This window comes from Symphalangus syndactylus, chromosome Y, assembly GCF_028878055.3.
Source record: "Symphalangus syndactylus isolate Jambi chromosome Y, NHGRI_mSymSyn1-v2.1_pri, whole genome shotgun sequence".
Classification (NCBI taxonomy): domain Eukaryota; kingdom Metazoa; phylum Chordata; class Mammalia; order Primates; family Hylobatidae; genus Symphalangus; species Symphalangus syndactylus.
In genome coordinates, this window is record NC_072448.2 from 21,938,085 (window position 1) to 21,947,760 (window position 9,676).

The following is a 9,676-nucleotide window of genomic DNA, read 5'->3' on the forward strand; positions in this document are numbered from 1 at the left end:
TTGGCCCTCCATCCTCCTGGGGCTGTGAAACATGATCTATTGTGGTAGAAGTTCATTAGGGGCACACAAATGATGAGTAATTACTAGTGAGAGTAATTCTAATGATATGTAGAATGAAAATTAAAAAAGGTTAATTCATTTCAAAAAGAATAAGGAAGCAAATTAAATAAGAATGCATTGCAAATACATTAGATTCTAATTTTTCATATCTAACATTGGTGAAATCATTTTCTTTCACCAAGAATACAATGCTAATTGTGTAAAAATCATATACATATAAAAAGTAGTTTTCCATTTTTCCAGGAAAGAAATCCAAGTATAAATTCTAGTCAAGTTTCTTATTTTAATTATTATTAAAGTCTTGGTCATCTCATTTATTAGCTCTCTAATTTACATATGTAAATCAAAGAAACGTTTTCAGAAAACCATTACAATTTGTAAATGTAAGGTGCCACTATTGAGAAAATATATTCCTGCATGAGTGGATGTGTCCATCTCCCACCCAGTAATGACACAGTAATATATACTCATTGGGATTTATTAGTAATACGCTGCTACAAACACTAGTTCTCTTCTCCATGTCCATGCTAATTTTGTGTATATGTGTGAGTTGGTTAGAGTGCATCTGTCTTATCTCTAACACTCAACAGCAAAATGAGTTAGGCTTGGGCTTTCGGTGAATGTTGATGATGCCTTTGTGCCTCAAGTGATCTGATGTATCCTCAGTCACAAGAATTTTTTCAACCTCCTCCTCAAAGGCTGCTGCTGCATTTGTGGCATCTTTTGCACTTGTTACAAAGTAAGTATAGCCACTGTTCTCCCTGCATAAGCTTTACTTCTTCTATAAACACCTGCCATTCACTTATGTCAGTCTGGAATCCAGAATCACAAAAGGAAAGCTCTCAGGTTCTTCCACATCAGCGTAATAGATGAACTCTTTCCTCCAGTTACTTAAGTTCTGGAAGCTTTGTGAATCGTTGACACTAAAAGTAAGTAGACAACTGTCAGAACCTCTGTAAAATGGCGTCCTCAGGCTTCACAATCTCTCCTGACCTGCCACGTCACACATCTGCATGGTAACAAAATGTCCATCCCTTTCAAATCTTATTTAAAATGTCCTCATTTATTGCATGGAACAGCTGAGTATCAAACTTATTAGTTACCTATGTATTCATAAGTGAACTCCTCCCAAAACCCACCATCTCCAAACAGAATTACTTTAAAAAGTGATGAATTTCCTGCCACTGTTCATCTCAAGAGCTTCAAGAACCCTGGAAAATAAAAAGGCACCGTAACATTCCTTTTCACCTACCTATTCTTCTATATGGGTCTATGAATATCAGCATGTAGGTGAAATAAAACACATAGCACCAGGAAATAACTAATAATAAGACTTGTTGTTTACTGAGCATGTAGCCATGTGTGAGCTACTATACTACCATGACTCTCTAAAACAACTAAAAAGGGCTCACTCTTCCCCTTTCTCAGGACACAGTCGACTGTGAAGCTGGCACTTTAGCCCAAATGCAAAATCAAACCTATTGTTGTGAACAGTGAATCTATCATAAGCCCCTCTCTGCTCATAGTAAGCTCCACTACAATTTGGTTAAAGATGGATAAGACACCAAAGTTTGTATGTTTCTGATAGAGCAAGATTTATAGTTTAGGGAGTATGTTTATGACAAATGTTATGGAGGTTAGTGTTGTGAGAGCAGAAAACTTTACAGTTATATCCAGGCCAAAAAGAAGAGCCAAGTTTAAGCTGCTCATGTTTATTCACGCCTGTAATCCCAGCACTTTGGGAGGCCGAGATGGGCGGATCATGATATCAGGAGTTGGAGACCAAACTGAAAAACATGCTGAAGCCCCGTTTCTACTAAAAATACAAAAATTAGCCAGGTGTGGTGGCGTGAGCCTGTAAACCCAGCTACAGGAGGCTGAGGCAGGGGAATCCCTTGAACCTGGGAAGAGGAGGTTGCAGTGAGTTGAGACACCCCTGCACTCCAGCTTGGCCGACAGAGCAAGACCCCATGACAGACAGACAAACAAACAAACAAACAAAGTAGGTTTAGTCTTTTCACATAGTTTCATATTTCTTGGAGACTTTGTTCCTTTTTATTCCTTTTTCTCTAACCTTTTCTTCATGCTTTATTTCATTAAGTTAATCTTCAATCTCTGATATCCTTTCTTCCACTTAATCAATTTGGCTATTAATACTTGTGTATGCTTCATGCAGTCTTTGTGCTGTTTTTCAGCTCCATTATGTTATTTATATTTTTCTCTACACTGGTTATTCCAATTAGTAATTCCCCCGACATATTTTGGGGTTCTTAGCTTCCTGGCGTTGGGTTAGAATAGTCTCCTTTATCTCAGAAGAGTTTGTTATTACCCACCTTCTGAAGCCTACTTCTGTCAATTCCTCAAACTCATTCTCTATTTAGTTTTGTTTTCTTGCTGGTGAGGAGTAGTGATGTTTCGGGAAAGAAGAGGTGTTCTCATTTTCGGAATTTTCAGGTTTTTGCGCTTTTATTTTTTCATCTTTGTACATTTACATACCTTTGGTCTTTGATGTTGAATGCTGATACTATGCAATTCTGTTATTAGTTTTCCTTTTAACAGTCAGGTCTTTCTGCTGCAGGTGTGCTGGGCTTTGCTGGAGGTCCACTTCTGATGGTTGTTGCCTGTGTATCACTATCAGAGGATGCAGAAAAGCAAAGATTGCTGCCTGTTACTTTCTCTGAAAGCTTCATCCCAGAAGGGCACCCGCCAAGTCCGAGCCAGAACACTCCTGTACGAGCTATCTGTCGATCCCTGGGGGGAGGAGTGTCCCAATCCAGAGGCATGGGATTCATGGGCCCCTTGAGGAGGCAGTCTGTTGGAGATGTGCAGCTATCTTCAGGGCCATCAGGCAGGAAGGTTTAAGTCTGCTGAAGCTGCGCCTACAGCCACCCTTTCCCCCAGGTGCGCTGTTTCAGGGAGAAGGAAGTTTTATCTATAAGCCCCTAACTGCGGCTGCTGCCATTCTTTCAGAGATGCCCTGATCGGAGACGAGGAATCTAGGGAAGCAGGCTGGCTACAGCAGCTTTGCTGAGCTGCGGTGACTTCCCAGTGGCTTTGTTTACACTGTGAAGGGAAAACCACCTACTCAAGCCTCAGTATTGGTGGGCGCCCCTTTCCTCACCAATCTCAAGCACCCAGGTTGACTTTAGACTACTGCACTGGCAGCGAGAATTTCAAGACAGTGGATTTTAGTTTGCTGGGCTCCATAGGGGTGACATCCACTGAGCTAGACAACTTGGCTCCCTCGCTTCATCCCCCTTTCAAGGGAGTGAACGGTTCTGTCTTTCTGGCGTTTCAGGTGCCACTGGGGCATGAAGAAAAGAAAAATCTCTTCAAGCTAGCTCAGTTTCTGTCCACACCAATTTTATAATTTTTAATCAAAATGTACATTTTTATGTCTTCTTGCAACTTTTAACTGTTTACTGTTTTTATACACCTTGCAAGAAAATTTGTATTTAGCACTTTCAATTCCATATTATAATGTAACTTTTAGCAATTTTCAACTTTTAAGGTAAAACCTGTTAATTTTTTTTGTCTGTTTTTCCTGTAAATGGCAGTAACACTAAACCTTTCCCACGGGTACAAGTGAATGATATATTTGTACATTCACATACTTAATAATTAGCGTTTCTAGGAAGCTGGATTTGCTATAAAGGTATTTTGAAAAGCATCTGTTTGGTTCTTGATGTTTCCAGACAATAGACAGAGACCTTGAATCCTCTTTCTGAAACAGGACAGTTAGGCTGAGGAAGCACTGCGTGTCCCTAAGGTGTCCTCTAGCGTAGTCCTATTGGTCCTTTGAGGAACTGGACAGCAGGCCAGACTTTCTCCAGTACCAGGAGAAAGCCAGGAAAAGGGAGATCTTACCAGATGGCTGAATTAATGTTGTATATTGGATGTTCCAGTTGGAATTGGCAAAGGGACTCTCTCAGACTGGAGCCACATGAGGAAGAGAGAGCAAGACAATGAGAGAGAGAGAGAGAGAGAGAGAGCCAGGGAGAGAGAGAAAAGAGGGAGCCAGCTTTAGGAAGTGAAATGCCTATTGCTGGTGGTCACAGGTGGATTCCTGAGACTTGAGGGCTTTAGAGCCCTGGCCGGAGACTTGCAGTTCCCTTCAGCTCAGTTGTCCTTCTCACACAAATCGCTTCAAGAGTAAAATAAGAGAAAAGATGGGGCAGGTGGCCAGAGACTCTCAGGATTCAGGAGTTAACTTAGGATAAGCTGCCACTGCCCACAATGTCCCAGGATCCACGCGGGCCTCTACCTCCAACACTGGTCCTGGGTTTCAGCACCAAATGTAAGAATTGAATACAGAGAAGAGAACCCTGAAGGGGAGCTTGACAGTCAACAGGGACAGGTTTATTTTGAGTCAACGTGAGAGGGGTGGCTGGCCAGGTTAAGCCAGAGCCACACTCTGTTAACAGACTAAGAGTTTTTCAAGATTCCCCATGAGAATTTATCAGAGGCTTGGACTGCCTCTGTGTCTCTTTGTTGTGGTTATCCAACAGACAGAGTCGTACATCTGTTTTCATAAATCTTTCTGGAGTTGCAGGCATAGCCCCCTTGTCTGCTTCTAGCTTCCCTATCTTAGTGCACCTGAAGGGAAAGGAACATACTTATTTGTAGTTAGAAGAGAAATGATCTTCTTGAAATGCATGAGGCTAAAAAGAGCTGGAAGTTAAAGTGGTGGTGTTTGCTCCTCTCTATCACTTGCTAGTCAGGGAATTGCACAGCTATTAGTTTTGTTTTTGTTTTTGGAGTAATAATATAATTAGAAGTAAATTCTGTTGTCTGCAAATTCAAATCAGCAAATTTACATGACTCTTTGATCTATTTGCGATACACAAATGCATTCTTACATGCATTATAACACCGGTGAGTTTTAAAAATTATTTTATGGCAATGAATAGTGATTTCTCAGCCCTCTAGAAAAACAAGATTAAATTATTTTGTGTATCAAATATTCACAGTTATTTAGGAAATCCCTAAGGGTTATATATTTTTAAATTTACGTTATAAATGGTTAAATTGAAATGTACTTTAGTAAAAAACTGTAACATAAAATTAAAATTAGTGATAATATAAATAACTAAATGGCTTAAATTATTCTATTCAAGTTGTGGAAGTGTTGTTGTTGTTTTTGTTTTAATTATGGCAGCATACAAAATCTATGATAAAATCTATGATAGCTCTTTATTTTCTCTCTCAAAGAGGATGGTATTTAATAATTTTCTTTGAGAGATGTTTGCTCTTTATAAGAACAGGATTCTTTATATTCAAATAGAAGCTGTCTTGTAATCTTGATTCTACTACACCAATGAATACTTATTTTTCACAGAAATATAACAACTTGAGAGTGATCAGTTACTAAGAGGAGTATTTGATCTCCTGAGAAGAAAAGATTCAGAGCATAGGGATTATATTTACTGAAATATATTTTCTTGTTTGTAACATGTGACAGTTTGGAGAACACATTTTCATAATTTTATATCAATGATGTTTTTATTTTAAAATATTAAATGAGAAGCACATTTTAATCAATTTATAACATGTGAAGTGCATGATCTTGGCTCACTGCAACCCCCGCCTCCTGTGTTCAAGCGATTCCTCAGCCTGAGCCTCCCTAGAAGCTGGGACTACAGGTGTACCACCATGCCTGGCTAACATATATATATATATATACACCATATATATATGGTGTATATATATATATATATATGCGTGTGTGTATATATATATATACACACCATATATATACACATATATATGTATATACCATATGTGTATATATATGGTATATACATAAATGTATATACCATATATATATACATATATATATATGCGTGTGTGTGTCTGTGTGTCTGTGTGTGTCTGTGTGTGTGTGTGTGGTGTGTGTATTCATACTTTACTAGAGACGGTGTTTTACCATGTTGGCCAAGATGGTCTCGATCTCCTGAGTTTGTGATCTGCACACCTCGGTCTCCCAAAGTGCTGTGATTACAGACTTGAGTCACCGTGCCCAGTCGATGTTATCTCTTAATGTTGCTTTTTGAAAAGTACTGGCTTCCAGGTCATATCCTACACCTATCCTTCTAGAAATCAGAATTTCTAGAACTTGGAAAAGGAATCCATATCCTTAAGGGATCCTAGTTGGTGGTTTTGCTTGGCAGGTTTAAAAATGACATCTATGAGAAACTTTGCACATATGTATGTTTTTGTTAAAATAAAGTAAAGAAATTTAGTGACAATGTAAATAAATAATTTACTTAAATTTTTTGTTGATGTTAACATAAATTAAGAAATGTGATTTGCAGTGTATTGTGTCTGGAACACTTCTTTTGAAAATGACTTAAACTCAGGTAGTTTTCTTGTGGAACATCAAACTTTATTATTCCAAGAAATTAAGATATAGGTAAGAAAAAAGGAAATGCCAACCCTAATTTAAATTATCTACATCTTCAAGTCTATAACAGTAGGAGTTTAGATGTCTGTGGCCAACTTTCAATTAGGTTTCATGTAATTATATGAAACCGTTTACTCAGACCACTGAAAAATGATTTAAAAAGGTGGTCATTTTAGTAAGGTAACAATTCTTAATTTAAAAAAATATATAGAACAAAATCCTATGAAAGATATTTGGGTCTCTGGTTATGATACAAATTCTGAAAAATGTATATACCAAATACTCCTTAAGGCAGAGCTGATATTTAATTCTTGAGGATAATAAAAACTGGACCAGTATTTTGTTGAAATAAAACTTACTATAAAAGTGCTTCTGGAATGCTTGTCAATGAATCTGAATCCAGATTCTTTAGTAGTAGGGTCAACAAATTGAGATAATTTTAGCATTATTGAAAAATATTTTCTTATTGGCTGAGGAAATTAATGGAACACGGACTTGGGAGAGAAAGCTAATTTAAAAAGTCAGTCATGAGACGAATCACACTACCTTTGAGCCAAAGTTTGATAAATGTCAGCTGTCAGAATTGAAACTTCACACCAATTTCACTGTATTTCCTATGTACATAACACTTCTTTGAGAATAGATGGCATATATGTAAATTTATGGTCTCATCTTTTGATGCTGGCATGTCACCAGTCCGTATAAAAGAGTACCACATATTTCACTGAGTGTCTTGGGAGAAATGTTCTAGCAGTAAATGTGAATGTGCCCCAGATTTCCAAAGAGTGAAATGTCATTTTGTCAAAGTGTTGCCTTTTAAAAAGGCTAACATAAAACTTCCAATGTGTGCTCTACAGAGAAAGACTTACTCACTGGAAGGTATTCCAGGTGCTACATCCCAGCAGCTTGAGACAGAAAGTGAGGTGTTTGAATGTCTACATTAGTTTGGTGGAACACTCATCTGTAATGCAGAGCAGCTGTCTCTTAATTTGTCAGAGCTGTAAATGCACTGGCTGAAATACCCCAGCAAACATTTATGTGTAAGAATTGAGTTACTTCTTTTACTGAAACTGGATATATTGTAGTTCCTGTTCTTTCCTTGCTTTGATATCCTGGTCAGCCTGCATTTTGCTGGCATCCAAGTAAGCCCAGTTAGAAAACAGTATCGTGAGAAGGTGGATCTGGAAGAGAAGGGTGAGCATGGTGTCTAGCGAGCATGTGAGAAAGCAAAACAAAGTGCTAGTTAGATTAGATGTAGTTGATTTTAAAGGGGAAGAGGGTTATTCTGTAATAATACTTGCTCGGCTAGCAGAGCTAGTAGAATCCTAAAAATGTGTTCTACTACTTGGCTTCACATTAAAAAACTGAAGAAAAGTAAGTACACAAACACTGCAAAGTATTTCTATTCACTCTTAAATGTCTGTATACTCATCAGTCTAGGTGAGTAATATAATAAACACCTCTCACTACAATTGGGATTTGTCTACCTAAATAGATATTCATAAAATTTGTCCAGGTATATTTTGAGTCAACGCTACTGAGGCATTTAAATATCTGACTGTTATATTATCTTTAAAAGTTTTTTCATATGTTGATATTTCTTATTTTGTCTGTCACCTTAGAAGTTATGTATTACTATCCCTCTTTATTGCTTTCATTTTTCTTAAAAGTCTCCTTTGCCTCATGTAATATCAGTGGCCTTACCTTTTTGATAAATACTTGTTAATTTTCTCTAAACCTTTATTTTCAATATTTCCGTGTGATTATTTCTAGGTAACAGCATTTTTTTCTCAATCTGAGTATTTTATATTTCAACACAGAAATTTAAACAGTTTATGTCTAATATGATTACTGTATTATCTACATAACCAATATCTGATTAGACAGTTGTTCTACCCTAGATTTTCTTTGTCTCTGCCTTTGCCTCCTATTTGCCTTAGTTTTTCTCTTCCTCTCCCCACCCACCACCTGTTTTTCCTAACTGTGTTGATTTAATTTTCTTACTCATATTTAGTTATTTTCCTGCTTTTGACATTAATCACGATATTTCTACTCTTTCTGTAGTTAGTCAGTAGGACCCAGTTAGTTGACTTTTTTCTAACAAAGTAAAACATTTATTAGCCCCATAAAAAAAATTCTTGTAATACCTCCTTCAGTTAGAGGTTTATTACCTTCATCCTAACAAAAGAAAGAAGGAAACCTTTATTCTTCTTTTCCTTGGTCTTTTGATAAGTCTTTGATATTTGCATAATCTTTGTGAGTTGAAAACTTATTTTTAAATACCAACAATGTATGTGGAATCATATTCTGCATAGAGATTATTTTTGTATTCTGCCTGTTGCCCTTTCTACACATTTTTGTCTTACAGTGTTTTTTATAAATGTAGATGAAAGCTTCGTACTCTGAGCTTGACTCATAACTTCTCTTTCATATATGGTCACCAGATAAAATGAAGGCTTCTCAGTTACCTTCTCACTTCAAATAACCAACAAAAAGGATTTTAGTGTAATTCTCAGTGTTCTTATAATTTAGTGATATTCTCAATATTGCATGGACAGACTTATACTAAAAATAATTGTTTGTTTTTTCTCAATAAATTGTCAAATTTCAAATTAGAATGTGACATTTAAGTTCCTCTATTTTCCCCCTACATGTGGCAACCTACTTTGAGATCTACTTAGGAAACTACCTATTCTTGCTATATTTTGCTGAATCTACTGTATAAGAAACAAAAAATTATTTGATTTCCTTTAGTATGTGCTTCACTTTTCAATGATGAATAATTGTCTATTTAAAAAATTTGTGTCCTGCTACCCACCTGTTTTTGCCTTTAGATTCTATTTCTTCATCTCAAACAATACCTAAGCCTACTTACTATGAAGACTCGTGATTTAACTTTTTATTTTTGAGTGTGACGCCTAAGTGTCTTCCTAGACTAGCCCATAGGGCATGGAATGTCCACCATTGAATTAGCAATGTTGCCTTTGAAGTGGTAAAGCAATCTTAAGTTCTTGAATGTAAAGTTATTTTTGTGAAGGGGGAGCAGTTTTACATTAATCTTACCAGGTTTTTAAGAACTTAATTGTTCATACCTAGTATTTTATACCAGTCTGATTTTGAGAAAGTTATATATTTTAGATTATATGAAAATCCTCTCCTCAGTCTAGAAGATCACACAGGATAGAGGTTGAGATATGAATCTTTTCTCCCATG

The 9,676-nt window shown here is 36.8% G+C and overlaps 1 pseudogene; it reads right to left on the reverse strand.

Moving 5' to 3' along the window:
• Positions 1 to 643: 643 nt before the first annotated feature.
• Positions 644 to 2,852, reverse strand: LOC129476723 (ras-related protein Rab-9A-like; annotated as a pseudogene).
• Between the last annotated feature and the right edge of the window lie 6,824 nt (positions 2,853 to 9,676).